Source organism: Myotis davidii, unplaced genomic scaffold, assembly GCF_000327345.1.
Source record: "Myotis davidii unplaced genomic scaffold, ASM32734v1 scaffold546, whole genome shotgun sequence".
Taxonomy (NCBI): Eukaryota; Metazoa; Chordata; class Mammalia; order Chiroptera; family Vespertilionidae; genus Myotis; species Myotis davidii.
The window spans coordinates 220827-231030 of NW_006297836.1; the positions used below are offsets into that span (position 1 = coordinate 220827).

At 47.4% G+C, this 10204-nt stretch overlaps 1 long non-coding RNA gene across 1 annotated transcript in view; it reads left to right on the forward strand.

Moving 5' to 3' along the window:
• The window catches only part of LOC107184656, a 29152-nt gene that overhangs the window by 432 nt on the left and 18516 nt on the right, over positions 1-10204 (forward strand). The window lies entirely within an intron of this gene.

The window sequence follows — 10204 nt, forward strand, 5'->3', positions numbered from 1 at the left end:
GGAAGGTGAGGACAGGAGTGGTTACCAACGAGGAAAAAGCAGCAACAGCCCAGCCGGTGTAGCTCAGTGGTTGAGCACCAACCTGTGAACCAGGAGTTCATGGTTCGATTCCTGGTCAGGGCACATGCTGGGTTTGTGGGCTCAATTCCCAGTAAGGGGTGTGCAGGAGGCAGCCAATCAATGATTCTCGTATCATTGATGTTTCTCTCTCTCTCTCCCTCTCCCTTCCTCTCTGAAATCAATAAAAACATATTAAAAAAATAAACCCCAAGGCTCTGAACACCAAGAGTTCTGAGTTTGGCATCCCATCTCATTTGAATTTATGTGAAGCTGTCTGAAAGCTTTATTTATCCAACTTAATAGACATGTTGACTCAGTTCTCTGCAGAAATATTAATGTGTTTGATTTACAGGGTGCTGCCCTGCTGGGAGAATTACAAAAAATAGAACACAGTCAGGAAAACTGTGATTTCTAATGCACAGTGGGTCCCAAGAGCTTCTGGTAAGGGGCTGTGTACCTACATGGGGCATACACACACATACTCCACAGTGAAGGCCCAAGCAGGGGTTACTTCATAATGGGAGGAGGCAGAGGGGACAAGTGCAGTGGGAAAGCCTCAGTGACGTGGAGAAGTGAGCACGGATGGCGGTGGCCTTTCCCATCCCAACAATGAGCGCCTCTCCAGCGACAGGAGCTCTGGTGAGCATCAGACCCCATTGCTCTTCCCTCTTTCCTTCCTGATGCTCTGGGTCACACAGCAGGAAAGGTGATTCAGGTTACCATCAGTTTCTCACAAACCACCCCTGAGGCTATAAAGAAACTAGAGGCCCGATGCACATTGAAAGGAAATTAATTAGAATAAATCTTTTAGAGGTCGGGGAGGGACTGTGGGAGGTTGGCTCCAGGGCGTGTCTGGCCCACCTCACCCAGTTCCGACTGGCCGGACCCCAGCAGCAAGCTAACCGACTGGTCAGAGAGTCTGTCCCCTGGTGGTCAGTGTGATTCATAGCAACTGGTCAAACGGTTGAACGAACGGTCCAAATTAGGCTTTTATCATATAGGATTCTATCTGCCTGGCCAGTGTGGCTCAGCGGTTGAGCGTTGGCCTGTGAACCAGGAGGTCATGGTTTGATTCCCAGTAAGGGCACATGCCCAGGTTGTGGTCTCGATCCCCAGTGTGGGGTGTGCAGGAGGCAGCCGATCAATGATTCTCTCTCATCACTGATGTTTCTCTCTCTCTCCCCTCTCTGAAATCAATAAAAAAATATATTAAAAAGAAAGAGACAGATGATACCAAGTGTTGGAACTCTCATACACTGCCGGTGGGAATGGTAAGTGGTGCAGCCACTGTGGAAAACAGTTTGGAAAATTCTTATGTAAAGTTAACATTTACCCTATGTCCCAGCCATCCCACTCCAAGAGAAAAGAGAACAGATTCCCACAAAAAGGCTTGTACATGAATGTTCATACCAGCTTTATTCATAATAGCTGAAAAGTGGAAACAACCATCAACTTTCCCACTGTCTTTTATAGCTATATATTTTCTTTTCCTAGATGAAGATTCAATTCAGGGTTGAGCACTGCATTGAGTTTGCACATCTCTTTAGTCATCCTTCATTCGGAAAAGTTCCTCAGCCTTTTATGACCTTGACATTTTTCAAGAGGACAGAGTTACTGTATTTTTTAAAATATATATTTTTATTGATCTCAGAGAGGAGGGGAGAGGGAGAGAGAGGAACATCAATGATGAGAGAGAATCGTTGATTGGCTGCCTCCAGCATGCCACCCACTGAGGATTGAGCCCGCAACCCAGGCATGTGCCCTGGGCCGGAATCAAAATTGGGACCTTTCAGTCCGTAGGCCGACGCTCTATCCACTGAGCCAAACCACTAGGGCTACTATTGTCACTTTAATTAACATACTTTTAAGAGGTGAATGGAGACTCTGATAAGATGGTGACATTTGAAATAGTTCTAGTTATGGGGTGGCCTCAAATGAGGGAAGTACTAAGAAAGAGAAACTGCCTGTGTAGCAACCAGACTCACATGACACCAAATCATATGACATCGCTATTAAAACAGAATTGTCTGAGATCCGGTTGTATATTTAGAAATCATAACTTCAAGGTTCTCTATAGTAGACGGCTCAATAGTCTAGTTCACACTGCATCTCATGGGGGTATCCTAGCATGTAGCAATGACAAGGAGGTGCTGAGGTTAACCTTGAAGATAAATTGTTAAGAGGAAGAAAAAGCCACAGCAAGGAAAGGTATGCTATCATCAGCATAAACAGTGAACCAATGGCCACGTTCATACTTGCTTGTAAATGCATACGCGACCTCTGGAAGGAGAGACAGGCAACCGTAGCTGCTTCTGGGAAGGAGAACTGGGTGACCACAGAATGGGGCGAGAAGGAAATTGTATTTATCGTGCAGCCACTTAAACCTTTCAAATTATTTACTATGTGCATGTGTTACTGCGGTAAAAGAAATCAGTGAGGGCCCTGACTGGTTTGGCTCAGTGGATAGAGCGTTGGCCTGCGGACTGAAGGGTCCCAGGTTCGAGTCCGGTCAAGGGCATGTACCTTGGCTGTGGGCACATCCCCCGTGGGGGGTGTGCAGGAGGCAGCTGATCGATGTTTCTTTCTCATTGATGTTTCTAACTATCCCTCTCCCTCTCTATAAAAAATCAATAAAATATATTAAAAAAAAAGACATCAGTGAGAGAAAAAACACAGCATAGGTTACAGATCATAGGCACGCTTCCTGACAGAAACAGACCCAAACTGTCTGGGTCCGCGTCCTGACTCTTTTACTAACATGTGGGTAATGGTGGGCACGTTTCTTGAGCTCTCAGTGCTTCACTTACAAATGTGGGCTGTTGTCAAGATGCTGTGCAAGTCTGTCTGCAGGAGAATGCTGAGATGCATTTAGAATCCTGAAAGAGCCCTAGCCGGTTTGGCTCAGTGGAAAGAGCATCAGCCTGCAGACCAAAGGGTCCCAGGTTTGATTCCTGTCAAGGGCACATGCCTTGGTTGCAGGCTTCTCCCCGGTCCGGGCCCTGGTCGGCGCACATGCAGGAGGCAACCAATCGATACGTTTCTCTCCCATCGATGTTTCTCTCTTTCTTTCCCTTTCTCTTCCACTCTCCCTATAAGTCAATGGAAAAATATCCTCAGGTGAGGATTGAAAAGAAAAGAAAAATAACGAATCCAGAAAGACACTGCTACAGAAGATGTTCAGCATATAAAATTTCATGTATCAGCCCTGGCTGGTATTTCTCAGTGGTTAGAGCATTGGCCCATGGACCAAAGGGTCTGGGTTCGATTCCCAGTCAAGGGCATGTACCTGAGTTGCAGGCACGATGTGGCTGGGTCAGGGTGTGTGCAGTAGGCAACCGATAGATTTGTCTCTCTCACATAGATGTTTCTCTCTCTCTTTCCTCTCTCTCTCCCCCTCCTCCCTCCCTTCCACTTTCTCTAAAAATCAATGGGGGAAAAAATATCTTTGGGTGAGGATTAACAAAAAAAATAATGAAAATAAAATAAAAATTTTTCATGCATCCCTTCAGTTTCAATTAATTTGTGGTTTTTATTGTTTTTTACATATATTTTTATTGATTTCAGAGAGGGAGGGAGAGAGAGAGAGAAACATCAATGATGAGAGAGACTCATTAATCAGCTGCCTCCTGCACACCCCACACTGGGGATCGAGCCCACAACCCGGGCATGTGCCCTAACCGGGAATCAAACCATGACCTCCTGGTTTATCATAGGTTGACGCCCAACCGCTGAGCCACGCCAGCTGGGCTCAATTTATTTCTACACAGGCAAATGAAAATCTATTATTCCTGAAAGCTCTACAAAGTGCAATGCTTTCCATTCTGGCGAGAGAGAATTCTCATGACTGTGATTTGGGTTCAAGTTGGCAGCCTCAGTACCTGTGTGCACCCCACACCCTGTTTAAATGAGAGCGGGGGGGGGGACAAGGAAATAGAAACACACCCCCCAAAAGAAAACATGAGGAAGTCATCAGGGAACAGAGATTTCAATCACTTTTTAGAAGACGGAAAGCAGATGGGGGACTGAATGGTTACTGATCAAGCAGAGTTGAGAGAGCAGAGGAGGACTTGGCTGGGGAGAGGTGTGTCGCTCTGCAAAGCACAAGAGCCCAGGGCTCCAAAGTCCCTGTACAGAGAAAGGAAAAAATGAGCTTGGGGTGAAAACATCTCCCGAAGAGCTGCCAATCAGGCCCTGAGCTGCACTGTCAAGGCAGGAAGAAGGGAAAAGGGCCAGGACAGCTGTCCCAAACGTCTCCAGCGCACATCTGTTCGCGTTTCATCGGCCAGAATTGAACATGGCCAGCCCAGGCTGCAAAAGGGACTGAGTGAGAGAAGAACTGCCTTGGTGTCTTGCCATCCCAAACAAGATCAGGGAGAACTGGGATAAGGAAGACAGTCGAACAGCGGTTCTCAACCTGTGGGTCGCGACCCCTTTGGGGGTCAAACGATCCTTTCACAGGGGTCGCCTAAAACCATCGGAAAACACATATATAATTACATATTGTTTACAGTAGCAAAATTACAGTTGTGAAGTAGCAGCGAAAATAATTTTATGGTTGGGGGTCACCACAACATGAGGGACTGTATGAAAGGGTCGCGGCATTAGGAAGGTTGAGAACCACTGCAGTAGAAGGAATCAGAGTGCATAGTTTGAAGGCATGCAGCAAGTGGGGCAAAGCTGTTGGGTTGGGCCGAGGAATGGCTGCCCCCTGCAGGCAGGCATATGCTCTCCAGGTCTTTCCTTCCTGCTCCCTGTACAGAAGCCAAGTGCGGGCTGCCAATTCCCCTGTTCCTGGGACGTTACTTCCCTAATATACAAGCAGCTTCACTCACCTGATCCATGTGGGTTACACTAAAAGCCCCTCTGAATGACTAAAAAATCATGTATGTGATGTGAAGGCACAGGCCCTGAACAACTGAAACAATTTCAAAAAGGAAGACAGTACTAGCCCTAGCTGGTTTGGCTCAGTGGATAGAGCGTCGGCCTGTGGACTGAAAGGTCCCAGGTTTGATTCCAGTCAAGGGCACATGCCTGAGTTGCGGGCTTGATTCCCAGTAGGGGGCATGCAGGAGGCTGCCAATCAATGATTCTCTCTCATCATTGTTGTTTCTATTTCTCTATCCCTCTCCCTTCCTCTCTGAAATATATATATATAAAAGGAAGTCAGAAGGAATCTGTGTACACAGTTTCAAGACATACAGCTACAAGTAATCAAGAATGTGTGGTGTAGCCTGGCTGGCGTGGTTCAGTGTTGATCATCGAACTATTAACCAGGAGGTCACCATTCGATTCCCGGTCAGGGCATGTGCCTGGGTTGTGGGCTTGATCCCTAGTGGGGGGCATGCAGGAGGCAGAGGATTGATGATTCTCTCTCATAATTGATGTTTCTATCTCCCTTCCTCTCTGAAATTAAAAAAACCCTCAATAATAGGAACAATCTGGTTGAAAAGGAGCAAAGACATGAGCAGCTATCTCACTAAAAGAATATGTAAGGAAGGACGGCAAATGAGGATATGCAAACATGTTGCCCATCATCAGGGAGGAATGTACATGAAAACCATAATGAGAAACCACTATGTACTCAGAATAGCTAAGGTTAAAAATAGTGACAGCACTAAATGCTGGTGAGGATGCGAAGAAACTGAATCTCTCGGCCAGTGCTGGTGGGAATATAAAATGGCACGGCCACTTGGGAAGAGAGCTGGGTTCTCTGTTGGGAAATGTTCACACAAAACCTGTACATGAAGGGTCATAACAGCTTTATTCATAATACCCAAACCTGGAAGCAACCAGAATGGCCTACAATAGGGGAGCACTTCAATGGACTCTAGTCCATCCTTACCATGGAACACGCCTTAGCAATAAAAAGGAATAAACTATTAATATATGCAACAACCTGGGATGGATCTAAAAGGCATTCTGATGAGTGAAAAGAGCCGATCTCAAAAATTTGCATACTATATGACTCCATTTATATAACATTCTTGAGATGACAAAATTATAGAGATGGAGAACAGAGTAGTGGTTGCCAAGGGTTAGGGATGGTGGGAATGAGGGGGACATCCTATATGATAAAAGCCTAATATGGAAATTGACTGAACGGTGGAGTGACCAGTCACTATGATGCGCACTGACGACCAGGGGGCAGACACTCAACACAGGAGCTGCCCCCTGTGGTCAGTGCGCTCCCAGAGAGGGAGCACAGCTCAGCCAGAAGCCGGGCTCACAGCTGGCGAGTGTGGTGGCAGGAGCCTCTCCCACCTCTGTGGCAGCACTAAGGAGCAGAGAGCTGAGAGGTAAGGAGCAGCAAGCAGGCAGGTGGTAAGGAGTGAGAGGTCCTGGCCTGTGAGAGGGTGCAGGCCGGGCTGAGGGATCCCCATGAGTGCATGAATTTCATGCACCGAGCCTCTAGTGTGATTATAAAGCGGAAGCACCAGGAACATCTTTGTGGTGATGGAACAGTTCAATCTCTTCAATGTATCTTGATTGTAGTGGTGGTTACGTATCTACATGTGATCAAACGGAATAGAACTACACACACATCATACAAATGTCAAATCCATGGTTTTGATACTGTACTGTTATTGAGCTCCTAGTAGAGTTGAGCTTATTGCATAAAATAAGTAGCAGAATGGCTGGCCAGTAGCACTTGTTTGTAACCAAAGAACTATAACTAAGAGAGCTTGGTACCAAAGAATGGGTACAAGCAACAGATCTTTGAGAAATATGCAGTATACAGGATCGGTTTTCAGACTATGAGCTTCCCACTCATATTCTGGGATGGGAAAATAAGAGGCCATGATACACAGTGATGAAGCAGTTCCTCGAAGCATTGCCCATGGTGACCTGGGACATTTGGTTAGAACTCTTCAAAGCTAGGTACCTACTGCCACAGATCCATTTAAAGGGCACAAGATCAGATATCCAAGTAGATTCCGGAAAACCAGAGCAAAAGCAGCATAAAGTTGAAAGGGAAAATTCCTTTACTCAAATTAACCATCTATATTATTTGTATGTTTTTACCATGTGCATGGATTACAGATTGAGTCTATAGAATGAGGAATTCAAGGACCAGGGATTGAATAATTGCTGCCCTCAAATTATGAGCTCGAATCTCACATTTTTAATGCACAGCATGAAATAAAATTATGGACTTTCCTTGACCCTGACTTATGAATCTCTTATCACTCGTTATTGTGGGGCTGAGAAAGCTGAAACCTGAACTTGGAAATTAATTGTAAGTGTTTATCAGCAACTACCATTTCTGCGTGTTGGGCACTAACAGTATACAGGTGGCCATAAAGTCTGGAAAGGTGGGTCATATTATTTTATCATGTGCTGTAATGTCCCACGATAAACCATTTATGATGATTCATCTGTGCTTTCAGACTTGGCGAACCCTGTATAATGTTCTGAATAATGACCGTTTAGAAAGTCTTAGTCCACAGAATACAAAACGACCTTTGAAAGGGGGAGAAGCCTCCACGATAGAGGACCTAGACTAGGCAGATAAACTTCTTACTCAGCCTCATTACAAAGGTTGATTTGAACATGTCAGCCTTTAAATTAAGGACTCAGGAAAGCTTACCAGAGGCAAAACACATTCCAGTCAGACAAGTTCAAGAGTTGCTATCCCAAAGGTTGGTCTTTCAAATGTGCTTATCCATCAAGTCATTCCCCTCCGCGATGACTAAGAGTCACTATCACCCTCCCCCAGAAGTTACAAATGATGATTAAGGGCAACGGAAGCCTCCGACGTGGTAAATAAAGAACCAACCTCGCAACAGGCAGGCATCCAAAAGCAAAGCACAATCTCCACCATGAACTTGTCCCCGAGCCACCCTGTCTTCCTGAGAGAGAAACATCAATGATGAGGGAGAATCATTGATCGGCTGCCTCCTGCACGCCTCCCACTGGGGATGGAACCCACAACCTGGGCACATATCCTTGACCAGAATTGAACCCAAGACTCTTTAGTCTGTAGGCTGATGCTCTATCCACTGAGCCAAACTGGCTAAGGCATCATTGATGTTTCTCTCTCTCTAAAAATCAATAAAAAGAACAACCAACTAGCAAATGGGGCTTTACAGCTAAATGGTGAGAAGGATGGCACCTGCAGGGGAGAGCGGGGAAGAAGACAGGAAGTCCTGGGGACACACCACAGTGAAGTCTGACCTTCAATGGGAGGCGAAGACAGAAAAACGGGGATTCAGACTCCAGTTCTGCCTGAGGAAGGTGCATCCCAGTGCTCGCTCCTGCTGCACAACTGGCAGAGGCTGGGCTCAGGAGGGAGGGGTGACACAGGGTAACTAACTGGCCCAGGTGGACATCTTAAGGCATGTGTCCTGGCTCCTTGATCTCCTTAAACCTGTCCTGTTCGCTGGCCATGCATCCCAATGGGCTCTGTATGTTTCACTTGTTGACTCCGTTGATCTTCTCTCTGCAGCTGGAGTGTAAGTCCCACACAGGCAGAGCTCCTACCTCTGCTGTCTTCCCTCACGGACCCGGGCCCCCAGACAGTGCCGGCTCTCACAGAAGCCTCTGCGATATCACTGATGACATGCATGACCAAGGTCAACGGCACATGCTACTGTTTTTCAAAAATATAGTCTTACTGATTTCAGAGAGGAGGGGAGAGGGAGAGAGAGAGAGAATCAACAATGAGAGAGAATCATGGATCGGCTGCCTCCTGCACGTCCCCTACTGGGGATCAAGCCCGCAACAGGGGAATGTGCCCTGACCAGGAATCGAACCGTGACCTCCTGGTTCATAGGCTGACCCTCAACCACCGAGCCATGCCCGCCCGGGCTTTTTCAGCTTTGCCACCACCATCATCGCCACCCGCATGTGAGTGGTAACTGACGAGAGCAATGCTGACAAAAGGGAAAAGTCAAAGGTAACTAAACTCCATTTTGCAGAGTTCCCTCCACAACTTCAAAACCGCCACCCTCATCTCGGCTGCACCTGGGAAGCCCCGGGGCTGAGGTGCCCCCCCCCCCAGGCGCGGTGGAGTGACCCTCCTTAGAGATGCCTGCTCAGGCTCAGGAGAAACTGGGGAGCAAACACGGCTGCACGGCTGGCCTCTGCCCCGCAGCCTCTTGGCCTTTAATCCTACAAACTGCTGGGGTGGCAAGCCTGCCGCTCTGAACCCCCTCTGGAGGAAACATCTGCCACAGGGTTCAAAGGGCAGAGGTAGCAGCTCAAAGGAAGTTGGGCTTAAAAAAAGGATGAAAAACAAACTTGGGGGTGGGGTGGAGGGGGAGTGAATGAAGCAGGGGCAAGGAAAAGTGGCTCTTCTCATTCAAGCCATCAAATGACAAAGGAGTGACAGTGAACGGAGGAAAGAATGGATACAGTTCAGCCTACTGCCAGGCTCTCTGCCAACCCGCAGCTGGCAAAGAGACAGGAGAGAGTCTAGGCCCAGAAGGTGGGCGGCCACCAAGAGGGCAGACCCTGGGCACTGCCCCTTAACAGCTGCTGGCCTCCCACGGCCCTGCCCGGCCCGGAGCCAGGGGCATGCAAACATCCCACCCTTCACCCGCCCACGAGATCCTAGTCCACTTTGGGAAAACAAAACAAACAAACAAAAACACCAAGACAAACTTCAAGGAAACCAAAGCGGGCTCCCAGGCACTAGGAAGAGGTTATCACTGTGTAACCACAAATGACCGAGAACTGGGGGGAGAGAGGAAGACTTAAGAGCCAGGATTTCTGGCAAGTACTGTCTTAAAATTATACATTAACCAGGCGCATTGTTTCTCAGGCAGTAAACCCTCTGAGAACACATACATCCAATCCCAAGGCCAACTCCCTAAAGATCCTTTTCCAATACCCTTTATTTCCCCACTGTCTGATGTCCACTGAAGGCAATCAGGACTGCAAAGCCAGATACTGTGTGTGAAAGGTTTAGAAATTTGTCTGAAGTTAAAGGGCTAGTAAGTTTCAGACTCTAGGACTTAAATTAAGAGCATGGCCCGGCCGGCCTGGCTCAGGGGTTGAGCGTCAACCTAAGAACCAGGAGGTCATGGTTCAATTCCCCGTGTGCCCGGGTTGTGTGCTCGATCCCCAGTGTGGTTCGTGAAGGAGGCAGCCAATCCATGATTCTCTCTCATCATTGATGTTTCTCTCTCTCTCTCCCTCTCCC